Raw genomic sequence first — 19,500 nt, forward strand, 5'->3', positions numbered from 1 at the left:
GCATTTTTTGACTTTCCAATTTTGTTTGCATTTTATCATTTACAATGGTTTGCAGATTTCATAAGCAGAAATATATTACATTCTTTATTCATGCCTGCAGTATAAATATTTTTTGCCATACAAACTTTCATCATTAAAAATGAGTTCTTTCGTTATCTACTTATTAATTCAAAAATTGTTAAAACTGTTTTGCTGTAATAATATTATTATTAAATTTGTCCTTAATTTTATTAATATAATTAGACATTTTACAACAGGTACCGGTATACTCTTTTAACATTTACTCTATATTTATGATTATTTTGGTTATGAATGGTTCCATATTCAATATTCAATGTATTTGAATTTATGTCAAATTTACTTATTGTACTTTTCAATGATTCATCTTTTCTATTTAATTCTTTTTACCCACCAAATTCAACTACTTAAGCCTGTTAAATTCTCCATCTTAACATAGATTTATTATGTACCTTGCAATATGCACCTTGTTTATGAAAATTAAGAAGCCTTCATTTCAAAATGTATGCACTGATCGTTACATCCCGAGGATTATTTCCTGCCTTTATTCATATTACCACTTGGTTTGCATAGTTTGGTGTGTGTGATTTTCTTTTTTAAATTCAAGAATTTTTGAGGCAATCATTTCTGCATATGATCTCAATATATCTGTTTTAGCTTTACTTGATACGATAAGATGTGTATAAGAGACAGCTGTTGTCTTATACACATCTAGATGTGTATAAGAGACAGCAAATTTACATATAAATGGTTATTGTGGGTTAAAAAAGACAATCAGTAAACACTTCTACCTATTTTGTCTTTATAACAGATTTGGTTTTTTCTTTGTTATATATTGTTAGGTGTTTTTTTTTTTTTTTAACTCAGATTAATGGTATACTTTTCTCATTTCCAGCTTACATAAATTAAAGTATATATTTTGTAATTCCATAAAATAGAATATACAGGATTTTAATTATTTTAGTAGGTGTCATGTCAGTGGTTGACATGAACATTTTATATACGGTGTTTTTAAACGCTGCAATTCTAATTGGTCAAGATGAATTTCCTGGGACATCATTAATACACGGAACACTACCATAGTCCACATGGACATTAGAATGACGCATTAAATTTACATACAATCACAATATCAGTCTGTTATCGTCTTTGATTTGGTTGGTTCATATACTTCAGGTCGTTACACTGCTGCCTAAAATTATAATACACTTCAAACTTCAAAACCGAAATTGAATATCTTAATTTGTATATTCGATAATTTATTAGCTTCCAACTTAAAATTTAGAACGAACAAAATATCTGTGCCATTTAAAAAAAAGATTAATTAGGTCTGCATCCCTCTACTGTAGTTTTCGAATTGCAGAGAGCAAATTTTAAGATTTTTGGAGTAAACCATCTGTAAATCACCGAAACCTTTTTTCTCAAGTTGTAAATTATTGAAAATTAATAACTAATAAGGTTATTTTTAAATAAACAATTCAAAGTTTTATTTTCAATTATTTTTTGATGTCTTTTTCATGATTTTTAATAGCAGTATATTATAAACGCAGTAATAGGCCTAATGGAGTACAATTTTAATCTTTTGTGATTGTTTCTGTAAATTTAGTATATTTTTATCGAAATATATTTGTTAAGGGGCAGCTGATTTGAAAGAGTTATAGTGATTCATTTGCTTAAGCTGTCCCGACTATTTTTTTTTTTGTATATTTGTCGAATAAAAACGAAACGAATCTTACGAACACTTTAAATCAAGTAATAAATAGGCATTTTACTTGAATTGTTGGTCGCTGTTTGGAAGTTGATGTGAAACTATTTTTCCTCCACGTTTACTCACATTAGAGACAACGTAGGTTGAAATAATAATAATCCTAAATAGACCTCTGTAATATACGTATTTTTGTTATAATGAAGTACAGCTCATATTCCAGAAGAGCTGTTATTATGTTTGACGAGATAAAATAACCTTAATACTAAAATTTAGAGATTATATGTAAGATAAAATGATTTACCCCTGAAATGTGTGTCATTGTCAGTGTTAGGCTTTAAGCCTCTTTGACAATGCCTAGAGATTCCAATGTATTATTGGAATTACATCCTACAGGAGTATGTGTGGTATTTCAATGGCTTTCAAATGTTATACATGTATATACAGTATCTCTACGATCGTATCGTATAGATTGAAAAATTGAAAACGTAAAAAACAAATCTTGTATCTTGTACATAACCAGTGGCTAATAAATCTGATTGGATCTGTCAGATACGACTGAAAACTGTTCTGATGAGTCTTGATTTGTTGTCACGTATGTTCTAAAGCTTTTAAAATTCTTTTTTCATACAACTGCATTTTATACAATGTCTTATTGATATTTTGTTTTACTCTATCCATGCCACCGAATAATTAATCTGAGAATATCAATTTCACCACTTATATGTTCTATATGCTGCTATGAAAACGTTTTCAATTGCTTCAATTGCTGCTCAAACCACCCCGGAGTGCTTTGTCAGTTCATATTTATTCCTGTAGTCCATTTTTTGGTTGGGAAGGAGTATTTTGGCACATTTTGCTATTACTGTATTTTTATTGTATTTTTGTTAATCTGAATGAATTTATTTTCTATTGCTGTTCTAATTATTATTATGGGTGACAATCCCGTTTACAATAACCATGATCTGCATAAACTATGTGCCATATGTGTCACTGTTGAGGTTAAAGAGAGTTGAATTTTGTCGTGAGAAAACAAAAATTCCAACATTGGCAGGAATTGAGCCCAATACACAGGGACAGTAAGTTAAGCATCTTAATCTTGTTAATGCTATCTGTAACCATAGAGAAAATAGAACACTATTTTCTCTATGCTGTAACTAACTTCAGAATGCGGAGAGAAGTTCAGTTGAAAGTCTTCGATCCAGCACATTATAGGCTACAAGACTGTAGACACGTGTCGCCTACCAAACCAGGGGACATCAAGATCCCACGCCAAATCATCGAATGGCTAATATCCACGGACTTTGAGATATGAATTGATTCATGTAGGCATATGTGCAAGAAGAGAAACGGCTAAACAAATGGCGGATTAGCTCCTTGGTGAGTAAACTTCCAACCATGTTGTTTAGTTTAAGGAATAGGTTTAGTTTAAGGATTAGACTTTGGGTTGTGTTTTTTTTCCCTCAAATTATTTTGTTAACTGCATAAATCGGGACGGGATCCATCACTTTTACGGTTTTTACATTGAATGTGACACTCTGCGCTATGAATCCGTTGGAAATAGCGCGGTATAAATGCTTAAATATTAGGCCATTATGTAGATTTATGCGTTATGTTATTCAGTTCAATTCATTTAATCATCATCAAATTAATGTCAATTTAAAATAATTTTTTAAGTAGTATAAACGATGAAAAGCACATTCATGGAACTCTAATGAGCTTGTAAAATGAAGACCCAGGAAGCACAGTAGTAAAATTGTTTAAGCAAAAAAAAAAAAAAAAAGACGAATTCACAAGTATACAGAAAACAAATAGGCCTACAACCTAACCTAACATAAAAATCTAAGGAAGGATTTAACAAGCAAGCAAACCAATGACTAAGGACAGGTTCATCGGTTTGGGGTGCTATTTCCAGGACAACCGATTTTATCAACATGTTTAACAACAACAGAGGTAGAAAGTTAATGGAGTAATGTTAAAAATTTATGATAAAATTCGTAAAATTAATTAAATGAAATTCTTAAAATTAATGAAATAAGGTTAATAAAATTTATGATAAAACTATAACATTTATGATAAAATTCATGCAGGAATAAAAAGATAAAATCAATAAAATCGAAAGAAGGATAAAATCGAAAGAAGGATAAAAATGAAAAAATTAAATTATTGATAAAAACATCAATGGAATATTAAAACAAATGGAAATATTAAGAAAAATAAAATAGTAATTGTTAAAAGATTTATAAAATTGATAAAGCTGTCACATTTCTTTTAAAAATGATGACGTCCAATAAAAGCATAACGGCTGAAAAAAAACGTAGAATATTCTACTATTTGATCAGTAGTGTGTTTTAAAGTTTCTTTTTAAATATAGGACCTAAATAAGGACATTGATTGTTTAAGATTTATCAATATTATTTCATATTTCAGGTGCAGTATAGGCCTAAGGCTGGTACATTTCAGTTTTCTCTTTTTTTCCCTTTTTTTTTTTGTCTTAAGTTTAGCTTTTACCCGTTGTGTTATAATGGTTTTGATGAGTTTCATTTCCAAATAGTGGAACTAATCTAATATTAAGCTCTTTTGTGACGGAATATATAGCAACACCAATTTGATATGTGATGATATCATAAATCTTTAGGAGCCCATGCCTGCGGAAAACAGACGATACACTGTCTCGATATTTTGTAAAGGTGATAACTCGAGTTGCTTTTCTTTAAAGACATTTAATCATAAGACTGCAAATTATTTCTGTGACAGTCTTTCTAAGTGTGTAAAGCTCCATTTTATCCCATACATAGTCAAAATATTGGGGGGGGGGGATGATACAATGGACCATCCCCCCTTGTCAAATATTGGGGGATATATCCCCCATCCCCCCGGGATCTACGCCTATGTGTATGTTGAGCTTTGTTCTTGAAACCCGTATTGTGAAATGAATATTTTTTTTATTTTTCATGAAATGAAATTAAATGAAGTAGTTAATTCTCAATTCATCTCCCATTATCCCAGCAAACACAAAACGTACTTATAACGTTCGCGAACGTTGTGGTTTGGTATGTCACAAAATAACGTTCGCACAACGTTGTAGGAATGTTCAAACGTTATTTGAAACATTTTTCTTCTTCCTGATTTTTCTGTAGGCCTTTTAAATATGTCTGTTGCATTGTAAACATTTACGTTTGAGAGCTTCATCATCAAACGTTTGAGAGTTACTTTATCCCACCCGAAGCAATTAAGTGGTCAAAAAGTACTCCAGTGCCTACATTATTTGCACATTATTATGTACGTAGGTTTAGTGAATATCATTTAACGTGATTTAATATGATTTTAACCAATTTTGTAAATTGATCCTTTCTAGTAATTTTTAAGGTAAAAGAAAGCATGCTGCTGTGAATGACCATTATCAACTATTACAGTAGGGCAACCGATTCTACCTAAATGATCGGTTTCGGTGACAAATGGTGATATACTTCTATTTGGAGCCAGCACCAGTCTTCAGTCATCTGATCAGAATCCCCTAATCAGGTTTGGTGACGTCATCATGACTACAGTATTATTTTCACCGAAACTGATACTTATCCGATCATTTAAGTTGAATCGGGTGCAGTAGCTTTAGTTCATGGACAGAGCAGCGAGAAAAAAATCCCGAATGTTGCTTTTGTTGGAATCCCTTGCCTGCTCTTACTTTTTTTCTCCGCCTGATTTTATTGCAATTTTGTGATTGAACACAAATTGAAGTGGGGATATTTGATGGAATGATTATTGCCTCTGTAGGCCTAAACATCAATCTCTAGGCTAGTAGTATTTAGACCCTTCTTGAAGTTTTCGCTGTTGGATAAGAATGAGTTATTCTTAATCTGATTTTGATAAAGTTGAGGTGGTGAAACAATGGGAGAAAACAGTGACTCAGCTCTTGATTTTTTTCAGAATATTTCAATTGATTCATATAATTTATTTATTCACCTTAACGTTGCCGACAATTATGCTAATCTTATCTAAAATGTTATCGATCACAATACAATACTGAATCTGTCACTATATTTCCAAGTTGCCACTTATCGACTATCACGTAACACATGATTTAGCAGTGGCGGTTGTATCTATTACTGTAGGCATTTCAATCCAGTTCACAAAGAAATAAATGGAATAAGCCCTATACGTAAATTTAATATAGCCTAGCATATATTAGATAGTAGGCCTAATCGTCATATTAAAATTATACGTACTAACTATATAGTGCCCAATAAATACACCTCAGGTCAATGTTCGGTCCGATAGATTTGATTTCAGTAGTATTTATTAAGACTACTAAAATCAAATCTATTGGACCGAACATCGCACCCATCGGCTGTTGGGTTCACTGACGACCTGGTTAGCGGATCCGTAATTAACAATGTCAAAACGTAATACAGTACTAACATAAGATAATTTATTAATGCAATATTTTGTTTTATTTTAAAATGAAAACATTCTTTGTTCATTTACTCCGAATGGCATAAATTCTGTTTGGAATACCAAATTGAATATGAGTACGGTAGGTATGCCAGGCTCTCGTCAAACTCATCTTAATTGTGAAGTTGACGTTCTAGGTCTAATATTCCCTGGTGAAAATGCATTTTTATTATTTTCCAACTGGTTAACTATGGAAATTGAGTCTCGTGGCACACTTGTTCGTGTTATCACAGACCATTATGAAGCTTATCCAAGCGACAGGCTGCCGTGAGTGCCCCTCCATTTCATAGGTTTTTTTTCACTCATTGTTGGTCTCCAATACAATTAATCTCTCTTTAAGTGTGTATAAATTAGAGCAGTACAAGCAGGAAATGTGAATATCGTAATAGGAATGTAAATTTATTATTAATATATATTAATAACGTTTTATTCCATGTTTGTTGAATTAACTTAGAACTACAGTACGACCGTTGTGCATGAATGGAATGCCTTCTTTACCATAGTAAAGTTACTCGCTTAGCCCAGTTACGTAAACTCGAGCGTAACTTACTTTATCCTTCAAAATTAGATTTAGGCAAAATGCAATAGTGCAATATAATATGACAGGTAATATTACCCATCAAAAACAATTTGAAATCAATTTATAGAAATATACACTAAATTTTAGCTCTACGCATATTTTATTTGTAGACTAAGATCAATTGTATGCGACGTGGATTTCAAAATGGTAGCTTTTTTATATATTAAATATTCAAAACAAAATAAACTGTCACATTGATTAAACCTAATGTATTTCAATGGCCATTAAGACTCCAACAAACAATATCCCCCTCTATCGTCGGCTGACGTTAACCAGTACTTTCTCCACCATAATTTTACCTTAATCAAAATAATTCCAACTCTCATATTAAATTAATTTGTATTTATAAATTATTGGTAAATTGTGCACAGCCAACATTTAAAGCATACGAATATATCAGAAGAATATGACGTAAATGCGTTTCTGTTTCTTTAATCTAACAGTAGTTAGAATGTCTTCTCTGAAGAAATTGAAACTCTGATTTTCAATTCCAACTATAGAATAATTGTTAAAGTTATAATGCACGAACACGTCCACATTAGCACTTGTGTAGGAGTGTTTTGTAGCTACGTGATTTGTGGCAATATTCTTATTAAGAGTAGCAATCGTAATGGACAACAAATAGCTTCCTAAAATTTGTATGTACTAAAAGTGATATTTACAAATAGATTCTTTACCAACTTTCTCTAACGCTCATGTCTGCCAGATTGTCAGTAAGGTGTCGTCTTGCAGTCATCCGTATGGACGTATTTAGCGCTTAATGCCTCGATCCGGGTCGTCTGTAAACAACAATGTCCCTAAACAACATTTTCGTCACAATATCCCACCAAGAGTTATACAATGTTTATCCGTCTTCACAAATTGCATTATATTACTCTGTGTCGTGTTTGTCAATGCTAAACTTTAGTCCGTGTCATAGTGTCAACTTATATATTATGATTGCACCGTGAATGAATCATGTAAAAATGCACAAAACTTCAAAATCCTGAATATGTAATAGCCTATGAAGCAGGCTCGAATGAAACTAGAGAGACTTAAATCCTGAACGTAATGTACCTCAAAAACTGTCTTGCAATACTCAGGTATGTACACTTCAACGTACTGATGTATTTGTGGAAACTTAAACCTCTGAAGACGACCAATGTAAAATAGCGTTCCAGATTTTAAGTATCATTTTCCATGTTGCGTAAGGGGGTGTCGGTACCTGATATTCAAATTCATAAATTAAATTGTATTGTATTTACTGTATCTTTCACCTCACTTTATCACAAAATCTATATTCTTATGTTTATTGTTTCTACACATAAACATACTGCTATCAACATATACATTATTTATTAATACAGCAACACATGTAGGCCTATCTCTCCAAAATTGGAAAAAAATAACTTCTTATTAACACGGGATAAATTTTTTTATTTATTCCTAAAAAACACTGAATCTAAACACAATGCTTAATCCTATGAGATATCTATATTGATCACTTTCCGTTGTAGTGGGCACAAACGCAAGATTTTCCTCTGCTGCAGGGCATGCCACGTGCGCCGGTGCACCTGGTCTGACGACAACAATTGTGAGCGCCGAAGTAGTTCACTGTGCATGTTTGGCCGTATGTTAAACACTGAAAAAAACACAAAATATATTTTTGTTAGATGATGGTTCTGTATATCTTTGGCGGAGCGCACATTATCTCAGTGCACTTGAGAAACATAACGAAAACCTCAAAAGAACAGTGCTACTCATCATTCAAAATTTTCACTAACCTGACATATTGTTATAGGACCAGCTATTGATTTAAGGTATTTTTAAGTGTCCATCAATTGGGGTAAAGAAATGATAACAGAAATTTAAAGTTATTAAATGGGTTTCAACCAGGTGTTGAAAATCCCCATGGAGCAGAGTTATAGCATATTTTTGGGGCCGGGACTGGACATTTTTGTGCAACACGAAAGAACTAGAAAGTCGCACTCAACCGAATAATAATTTTGTTATTCATTCACAATTCTAGAAATGGGTGTTTACCTATGACGGTAGGTGAATTGGTGGTTGATAAAACAAGGTTGAACTTAAATCTTGAGATGAAATTATTAGACGAACTGCCCCATTAAAATCTAGTTGTTATGCTTATTTTGAAAGGCATTTGCGGCATAGACCTATTCTAGACTAGATGTTTTTAGTCCATAGATAATACTCAGTATGCATGATAATGAAATGGGGGTGGGGGAGGATAAGGATGATGATAAGAATGGTGGTGGTGATGTTGACGATGCTGCGTTAAAAAAGATAATTATGAATGAAGATAATGTTGGCGGTGATTACAATAATTGAAAATAATTAATGTGGAATTCCTTAGAATAGAACTTAGGTCCCGATGTGTATAATCTGATTGACGTAATTTATTATGAATATGAAAGTAAGATTGAAATGAATAAAGTATCGGAATCGGTGAAACTTTTAAATTCTATATGCCAAATTCAATTCAAACTACTCTCTGCTTCTAATTTTGTGATCAAAGACATAAGCGGAACATTTACATTTTAAAAGGTCTTAATGGAAATCTGTTTAAAGTGTGTTTAATAAGTAACGTAACAATTGCATTTAGTGGATGGATTTACATTTATTTTGATATACAGTTTTGGGGAAAACTGAATTTATAATCCGATAGCTTTAAAAAAAATATTTGTAACGTATTTAGTTATACGTTTGGCAATTAAATAAAGTGTAATATTCGATTAGCAAACAACAGGAAAAGTGCGATCATAGAAGGGAAAACATTGACGTAATATAGGCATACAATTGATTTTAGAATAAACGTATACAGTATTACAATATGTTTAAAATCAAAAGAACATTTTTACTTCTAAAAATAACGTGCAACTTCGAATTAGATTTGCATTTAGATACACAATTACGTTACATTACGCTTAGAAAATAAAGAAAGTGTGTAAAATTGTGCGTGCATGAATATTTTACGAGTATTTTATTTGGAACTATTGTGATTCTTCAGTAACTAATAACTTGGTGATGCTTTTGTACTCGCTTTAAGGAATAATACATGAATAAGTTTATATTTTCATTTTTAAATATATTTTAAGGTTAATTTAAATAATGGAAAATGAGTTTCCATATATTTAATGTTAATATGAATTAATTTGCTTCTTGTTACTGATCAGATGCCTAAATTATGTGACTGATTAAGATATATTGTAGGCTAATGGTGTATTGTAGCGTGCATGTTGCTTGCCTCACTAAGCTATATCCTAATGAAACATTGCCCACGCCTGTACTATGATGGTGTTTAATTATGATGATCGTACCCTAATTGTTAAGTTGGGATGATCCTTCACTTCACCTACTGCACCAGTACTTTCTAGTGTACAACAAGCGTCTGTGCTAGGTTCAATACTTTGGAGCTTTCGATTGCACGACGACGGTAGTACGTAGAACGTAATTACGTCAGTAAAAGTCATCTGCGCATGCGGGAACGTTAAGGTCACTTTGTAATAAACCTACGTCACACTAAGGTAGCTTTCAACAATTCAATTTTAATGCCTAATTAATTGAAGAAAGTGCCACACAAGAACAAGACCCCCAAAGAATATGTGAATCCTACCTGATAAATGTAACAATGAATACTTATTTTTTAAAAACAAAGACACTATTACGGGGTGTTCACCTAGGTCCAACATCCTTAATGAAGATACTGAACTAGCTACCTTGGGTGACTACAACTCATCGAGTGGATTTTGGAACGCAATTTGGCCAAATCTGCGTATGCAGAGATCGTAGGACGCCAGGTAGGACGGTCACGCATGAGTGATTCCGTTCTAGCGTCGCGTCGTCGCACAAATCGAAAACTCGCTTTTGTTAAATCTTTGTTTTACACAAGATATATGATGTATATCTTTATATGGGGATGACAAATTACTCTACTGAGCTATTATATCAACACTTGATGAATTATTATTGCAGCATGAATTAACTAGTGTAAGTGAAGATAACCATCTTAATGGAATTGTACTTAATGCAAATACATTTAAATGTATCAGATTCATAAAGGAAGCTATTATCAAAAATACTAAATGGTTAGGATCTTGTACTTGTCAATAAGCAAATCTATCTGGGAATAGCCGTATTTTCCAGCCTGGACTGGGGAAACACATTAATCCCATGTATTCAAAACCATCGCTTATGATTGCTATTATTAAGCGTTTAATACCTTTCATAACCAAAACATTAATTATCTAATTGTACACTTAAATTAATTGCATATCATTCATGGCTAGATCTGAAGAAGTGTTACGATGATCTCCTTCGCATTCGAAAATGGACATATCCTCTTCCTTGTGAACGTTGACTCAATCTACTGAAATGGGAATTTTCTTGTAGGCCTATGGAAGTGTTGTATATGGCACGAATCGCATTGACACACACAAATTATTTTGTTAAAATACCCCTCAAACCGACAGTTTTAGTTTAAATATTCATTTTCAAGAATAAAATGCTTAGAATGACTGTTTTTAAAATGTATTTGCTTATACAATGGGATTCTCTACCCATTGAACTTACTAACATGTTGCTCAGTAAAACCTCTTTCCCCCTTAAGGACTATTTACAAACAAATGAGTGGCAATAACAGTAATTAATAACAGAGTGGATTTAATTTGATTCCGATTAAAAACATTTAAAAACATGATAACGATAATCTGATGGATGACTTACCCTTGCTGGTCGTGTCCTTGCTGGCCTTCGTTTGTCCATAACTTGATTCAAAAAGTCAAAATATCCATCTTTTGGTTCCTCTTCTTCAGATTGTGCTCTAACCGTCAACGCTGCCATGACAACAATTGTCAAAATAGTGATATGAATGACCTTCATCTCTGTCGAAAAAAAGTAGAATATAATCACTGATAAAATGTAAAACAAATAATAACCAATGCCTATAAAACATGGAGATTAGTTATAAATAATAGGTTTTTCCAGAAAAGGGTGTTCCAGTTCTGTGTCATCTATCGCACTGAAGTACACGATATGGTATAATTTATCTTAGGTTCTTCTGGCTTTTTGCTTATAGTAATAAATAGCGTAAATATATATAATTTGTTATCATCATTATATATATATAATATATATACATACAGTTATCAGAATCAATAGTGGTGCAGCATAAGCATATATATACATATATATATATATATATATATATATATATATGTATATATATATATAACATAAATCAAGGTAGCCGTTAACACTGTTAAATCATATAAAAATCATCAAGCAAACAAGGGCCTATTTAAATTGAATAGTTACATAAATGGTAACAATTATACTAATGCTGAAATTAAACTTTTTTTGTTTGATACAATGGTCATGCCAATCCTTGTATATGGATGTGAAATTTGGGGATTGGAAAAACACAAGTCTACTAAATACACCGTGTAGCATAGCTCTCAACGAATGTAGTCCTGTAAGTAAATGAATAAAGAAATTATGTAATAAAATGCCTCTGGCTGGACTCGAACCTGCGACCTCTCGCTGTCAAGTCGAGTGTCATAACCACTAGACCACGGAGGCTTCATGGTTGAACAGATTCAAATACCACCAGATACACTCTATTAACACAATAGGTACGGCTAGAAACAAATAGGTGCATATAATATAAATCAAGGTAGCCGTTAACACTGTTAAATCATATATAAATCATCAAAGAAAGGTAAATACAGTGTTCGGATAAAGGACTTAATAAATACATCGTGTAGCATAGCTCTCAACGAATGTAGTCCTGTAAATAAATGAATAAATATGCTTAGTTTATTTTTTCATTCTGATCAGATTTTCTCTACTGTTCCGTTTTAATTTTAAATTGTTTTGCATTATATGGCCGTTTGCTGTTTTATGGGGTTTTCCCATTTGCCTTTCAAACTTATATATATATTATATATTATTAAACTTATATATATATATATATATATATATAAACATATATTGCCTTAAAACGAACGTACATCTTAGAAGACATGCCAATACATCTTTGATCCATAAAGATAGTGACAAACGTAATAGCAAACTCCACGTGTGAAATGTGAATGCAGTATTGACTGAGCTAATTTTCGTAAGTGAAAACTAGTTATCAAAATGTGTCCCTAGAACCGAGAAATCCTAGGTCTGCTATTATGGGAGTTTTTAAAGTCACTATAATTCCATTTACATTAAAACATTATTTAATAGCTAAGCAAGTTATAGAATGCGGGTCACACAGAACTAGGCTGACATTTGTGTACCGTTCAACTCGTTGCAACAAAAGGAGACAAAGCGTAGCTATGCGTCCTTTTAGAACATCGATCATATATCTAGGCTAAAATAAGGATCAGTGTAGACCTACACATATTATGTCCACATTAAAGATACTTAATTTGATTGATGTGTTCGACCCTTCTTTTGTGATTGTGAATCATGTAATGTTATAACATTATTTTGGATGTTCGTTTTGCATAATAATTATGATTAAAACACGAGGTAATATTATTCGTTCAGATAATAGGCCTACTTCGTGTTAAGTATGATTACAGACTTCGTGCTTTAAAGTAATATTAGAACGAATAAACATTTTTTGGTTGAATTCTTCAAGTGAGTGTATTGTATTAAAACATTTATTAAAAACCCAAGAATAGGCATTTTCATGATAATTGACAGACATAAATAGCAATACCGTTCCTATTTTTTTGCATAAACCCTTATTGATTGGTCATAAATTTCGTAGTAAGAAAGTCTAAGTTGTAAAAACTTCATTATGTCTCGTTGACCAACCCGAAGTTATAACTTAATTTTTAGAAAGTACTGTAAATCTATGAGCCAATAAAAATTATTATAAAATTACTATTTCAATATTTGATAACCTAATTCAAAGCTGACATTAACTATTACCGTATGTTGTATATTAATGCTTGCGGTACACCACGTATTGTTGCTGTTGGTTGAGAAAGTCTCGACGTTTCGATTGAGTTGCTTCAATCGTCTTATTATTCTCCTGAAGACGATTGAAGCAATCGAAACGTCGAGATATTCTCAACCAACAAAAACAGTTCTTTTTAGAACTATCTACGTGGTGTACCGCAAGCATTAATATATATTATTACTTCGCCATGCAAACTTTCAGAAAATATTATATTTCAATTATGATCTCTATTCCAGAAAATGAAATATTTCTATATTGAAATAACTTATAAAATTCAATTAGCTAACTGGTTAAATTTCGAATTTTCGGACTGTCTTTTGTGATGAATTCCTACATTATTCACCATAGGCCTATTAAACAGTATATATTTCGGCTTGATGAAGACCTACGGTATATTTACATATTTAGATGTGCAATTTGAACGTATTAATTGCTAAAGACATCATAAGCTATTTAGGTTTATTCTACAAATGACAATTAAAGTTACCTTCAATAATTAATTTATATCATTTCATTACCATCGGCGCCAACTTTATATATAACGCACTCATTGATTACATAGCCGACGGCCTGATTCTCAAGGGTTGGGAATACAAGTAATTCACAATCGAAGCTCTAGGCTTAATTGTAAGCAGACCGTGAGTTGCGAGTTAAGCAATAGCAGAGCATGGCTTTGTCGATCATAGCTTTGATGAGCAAAAATTTGATAAGCACAGCTTTAATGAGCATAGCTTTGAAGAGCATAACATTGATGAGCATAACATTGATGAGCATTATTGATGAGAATAACATTGATGGGCATCATTGATGAGCATGATGACCATAACATCGATAAGTATAACTTCGACAAGCTTTATAAGACTTTTGAAATAATAAGTCAAGGGGGCCATGGTCTAACGAGTTGAATTCATTGAATTCGGCAGGTTGCTTTCATGTCATGTAAAATAGCAAAGCAGTGGCCGATTCCCCCCACCCCTAAATTTGTCAAAATTATTTTTTAAAATGATGGAAAAAAGTTAATAGTAATAAAATTTTGGTCTGCCATTTTTGGCCATCTAGAAGTGCCATAATCACACCTCAGCTCCATGGAACTATGGTGGGGCTGATGTGGTCTAGACACTCCATCTCTGAATGTCCCTCCCTGGGCCCCCTCTTCCGAATTCCTGGATCCGCACTGCAAAGTAGTGAATATAAATGTTGTAGGCATATTGCAGTCTGTGCACCTTGACATTTTATCACATTTTTTTAAACACAATTCATTTATTTTTAACTATCTTCTGGTTCACTAAATCATAATTATCAATTGGTCCCAGCAGGTTCGTGTAGAAAATACTCCTTGAATCACAATTAACATTTTAATTTAGGTATTCCTAAAGGCTAAATGTTCCAATATTTAAAAAAAATAAAGATAAGCCTAAAAATATGAAATTAGCAGCTTCACAATCAAAATAAAATACGTTACGAATTCAGAAAATAAGTACTATATGATTCGGAATTCATACTTGTCAACTCAATTTTCAATCAACTGTGCAACCAACTGTAAAACCATTCCACTGTGATAGAGAAGAAAATCCATGCATCATGAGAGTGTGCGAGTTGCAGACTTATAGCCTAATATCCCATGCCCACATACAGACTACGGACAGGAAGCACGGTGGAAACATGAACAACAAATCGGGTACATTTTATGGTTTTCAAGATTCGAAAGGTATTATTAGTCAACTTTTAATATCAATTATATATATCTAGTTGCGACTGGTCTGTATAAAGATTACTTTTTAAAACTTTGAAATTGAAAATTTTGGCTGTCTTCCCTGGGTACCCGCGGCTTGCACAGTACCGTACTGCTCCAGTAGGCCTACCGACATGTAACGGATTGTCTCTTATTCCGTTTAACTCTCATGTGAGGGTTATTCGAGGAGCTGAGCGATCTGACCCAATTAAAACCCGACGTTGACCTCTTTTATGTTATTTCTCTCTTTCATGACATTTACTATATGTGGTACAGATGCATTGTTACTGTTAATCAGAGCATTATGCCCTATATACTGTAAGTGGAAGCCTATTATTATGATACAGTAATTCATTAATTATTGCAGTGAGTTATTCTTTATGAGATTTAACGGCTTAAAATTGAGAGCAACTTATTAAATTAGCAAATCGCTGGTATTGAATTATGGGTTTGGATTTGAAAGACAAAGTGTTCATGTCACGAATCAATTTTGTTCATGTTTAACACAATTTCCGAGGACGAACGCATCCATCACACCAATGTACAGTAGGTCGTTCCAATACTCAAACACAGAAACGTCAAAGATGTATTATTTATATTTTATGCACTGTATAGAACCTACAAAGTACGGTATTGTTTTTAGTTACTTAGACAAGTTTTTGAGTAAATAATTTACTTCAAAATAACATTTACCTTCTATTTTCGAAATAATTCAATAGGCCTATCAAAAGAGGTTACTCAGAAATGGTTTATAACGAAAAGTACATGGATAAAAGTAACACATTTCACTAGAGCAAATTGTGAAAAAATACAGTTTAATATATTTCTAGTAAATTTATTTCCCTTTTCACTAAACTAACAAATTAAGCATAATATGTAAGCCTTATATGTAGGGTAGTTACTGCACGTTACAGTATATTAATGATAGGCCTATAACTTTGCAAGATTCAATACAAAGAACATATTTTTTTTTTTAATTTGACTTGTTTTATTTAGCTTTTTATTTAAATTGTTATTGAATATTGTTTTTACCTTTATTAATTTTACCTTTCTATTTGAATTGTAAATTGACAAAGATTTTCTGATGCAGGCCTATTTTTTATATATTGGACCATTTAATTGAATTGAATTGAACTGAATTACCAAGTTAAGCACATGCCTGTCATAATTGGAGGCATTTGCTACTAAAATTAAGCAACAGCATAATCATTATCTTCGACATTCATCACCATCCATTATGATCTTTGTCCTCCTCATTATCTTCTTCATTATCATCATGATGATCATCATCAGCACCATAATTATTATCCCGTGACCCATGGTTTCCTCTTAACATTGTACAGGTGTTGAATATTAATAAATAATAAATAAATAAATAAATAAATCCTCATCATTCATCATCACCACCACCACCATCATCATCATCACCACCACCACATTATCAATCGTCATCATCATTATCATCATCATCATCATTATCATCATCATCACCATCATCATCATCATCATCACCACCACCACATTATCATTCATCATCACCACCACATTATCATTCATCATCATCATCATCATCATCATCATCATCATCATCATCATCATCATCATCATCATCATCATCACCACCACATTATCATTCATCATCATCATCATCATCATCATCAGGTCCCCTGTTCTATTTTCATCGCTACTCTTCTTGTGTTTCAGCTAGAGGGCTGGAATGGAAGTTACGATAGCGCACCGTCTTTCGGATGAGACGTTAGCTGTAGGTCCCGTGTGCATTTATGACCCATGTGCACGTTAAAAGTATACTATTCGGAAAAGAGTAAGGGATTGTCTCCCTGTGTACTACCCAATTCACCACCAGAAGGACCCCAGGAAATAAGTGTTCTTCAGACTTTTGTGTGTTATCCTTGATGTGTTTACACAGAATAATCCATCCATCCATCCATCCACCCATCATCCATTGACGCCCCCACCACCACCATCACCATCATCCATCATGATCGTCATCATCATAATATTCCTCGGCGTTTCTTATTGATGGTCCAGTAAAGACAATAAAAATAAGATTATCGATAATAGCATAAGGATATCCAGTAATATTTGCATGACTTCAATTCGTTGTGGGATTAACTTATAATAGACTCGCATTCTCCTGGGTTTTGATATAAATCATATAACATTCATTAAGCTAGTAATAGAATGTACAACCATGACCATGTGGATATAACCGAATGCTAAAGGAGGACATAAAACTCAAAATGACTTCAGGAGGCCTGTATTGATTTTGGTCTCTATGCTCTCTACAGAAAAAAAAATCTATTCTACAAGGTCAACAGAGCTAAACAAGCTAAATAAAAGCCGAAACGGACTAACACAGAGAAACAACACTAATAACAACACAAGTAATAATACTGTATAATAATAAAAAAGCAAAAAAAATAAAATAAAATAAAATAAAATAACATTAATCGGATTGTCTAGAAAATAGACTTGCGGTAAAACCTGAAGAAAAAGTTTGCATTTTTACTGACTTGAATGTAACTTAGCTAGAAATACCCAATTGTTTCAATTTTATGGACTGATTCGAATACTATTATGCAGTACTGATTATTATACAAGACTTCTTGAAACCTGACCATGTTGCAACTCTTTAGCCTGTTTCTACCGATAGACAATCATTTGTTAATTTTTTTAAACAAATACTATTATTATCGTAACTATTATTACTTAGGATTACAGTACTTAGGCCTCATAGTAAAATTTTTCACTATCATTTGAAAATCAGAAATAACGAGTTCTTCATGTGAAGAATGAACGAAAAAATAGAATATATTCCAGTGGGGCGCTTAACAATATACCGTGAAATGAAAAATAAGATAGTAAAGTGTAAACTAGATACGCAAAATGAACCAGAAGACAATGGAAATGAGCAGCTGTATGATATCTGCAAAGAGGAGGCCCGAGTTGGAATCTCATTGGGCCAATTTACAATTAATAATATAGGCCTAGGCCTATTTTAATATTACTGCAGTATGTTACAAAATTATCTCCTATATATTTGTGAATAGACCTGTTTAATCAGTTATGAGGATTGTTGAGAGGACTTTCTAATTCTCTTCAAAGCATAATTAACCCATAAAATGCCTCTTGTTAATTTAGATATGAAATTAAATATTTTATTGACTTGTATTATGAAGCCTAGGTTATTAGGTTTAGTTATTACTCCATCGCAGTCGAGACAACTCACGTCATCGTTCCTGTATTGCTTGTTGTACAGTAGACCTGTATCTTCTATGGCTACTAAGTGTTCGCGAAGATACTCAACCACCGAACAAAGTTGCAAAACGGGGTCGCTGCCATCACGACTGCGACTTAGTACATCCTAAACTTGATAAACCTCTAAACGAACAGGTTTTTTTTTTTCGAATGTTGTCCTTTTGGACATTTTTTGCGCGTACGGGACCAACGACATAGGCTAAGTCTTACTTACAAACAACCAACTACTCTACGTCAACACCAAATCCAACCATCCCCCATCTATCCTGATGGAGACTTACTGGTCTCTGCTCTGGTATTGTGGAATGAAATGTTGATGGATAGCATCTCCCCTATACAAAGTTAGTCCATTTAATTATTATTCTAAAACTTCTGTCTTTTCGGTTACATAATTAATTATATGCTAATTAACGGATTTCCGAATTTCTATCGCCACGTCAGCAATAAGCGAACGATTTCATTCCACAATACCAGAGCAGAGATCAAGAGGGTAACACCCCTAAGTCAAATCAAGATAAATGCACGTTTCAATTCAGTAAGTTTCACGAATTGCCTTTATAAATTTGTATTAAAGAACTATTTTTTGTATATATATATGTATATATATAGAATATATTTTGATAAACCAAATCAGAGAATGAATTAACGGAAAGCAGTATGCATGGTACATTCATTTTAATGAATTTTTAATCAAAGGAATTTTTAATGCAAATTATTTGAATAAGTAGTTTTTATATTTTAAGATTTTGTACTGTTTTATGGATGTTTTTGTATAG

The 19,500-nt window shown here is 32.6% G+C and overlaps 1 long non-coding RNA gene across 1 annotated transcript in view; it reads right to left on the reverse strand.

Annotated features, from left to right (window-relative positions):
* Positions 1 to 5,654: 5,654 nt before the first annotated feature.
* LOC117107609 overlaps positions 5,655 to 19,500 on the reverse strand; it is a 24,075-nt gene continuing 10,229 nt past the window's right edge. The window contains exons 2-3 of the long non-coding RNA XR_004445261.1: positions 11,478 to 11,635; positions 5,655 to 8,376 (exon numbers count right to left, since the gene is read on the reverse strand). This is a non-coding gene — a long non-coding RNA (uncharacterized LOC117107609). The remainder of the gene's footprint in view (positions 8,377 to 11,477; positions 11,636 to 19,500) is intronic.

This window comes from Anneissia japonica, unplaced genomic scaffold (assembly GCF_011630105.1).
Source record: "Anneissia japonica isolate Jap-2015-1 unplaced genomic scaffold, ASM1163010v1 scaffold5330_len1712360_cov203, whole genome shotgun sequence".
NCBI classification, from domain to species: Eukaryota; Metazoa; Echinodermata; class Crinoidea; order Comatulida; family Comatulidae; genus Anneissia; species Anneissia japonica.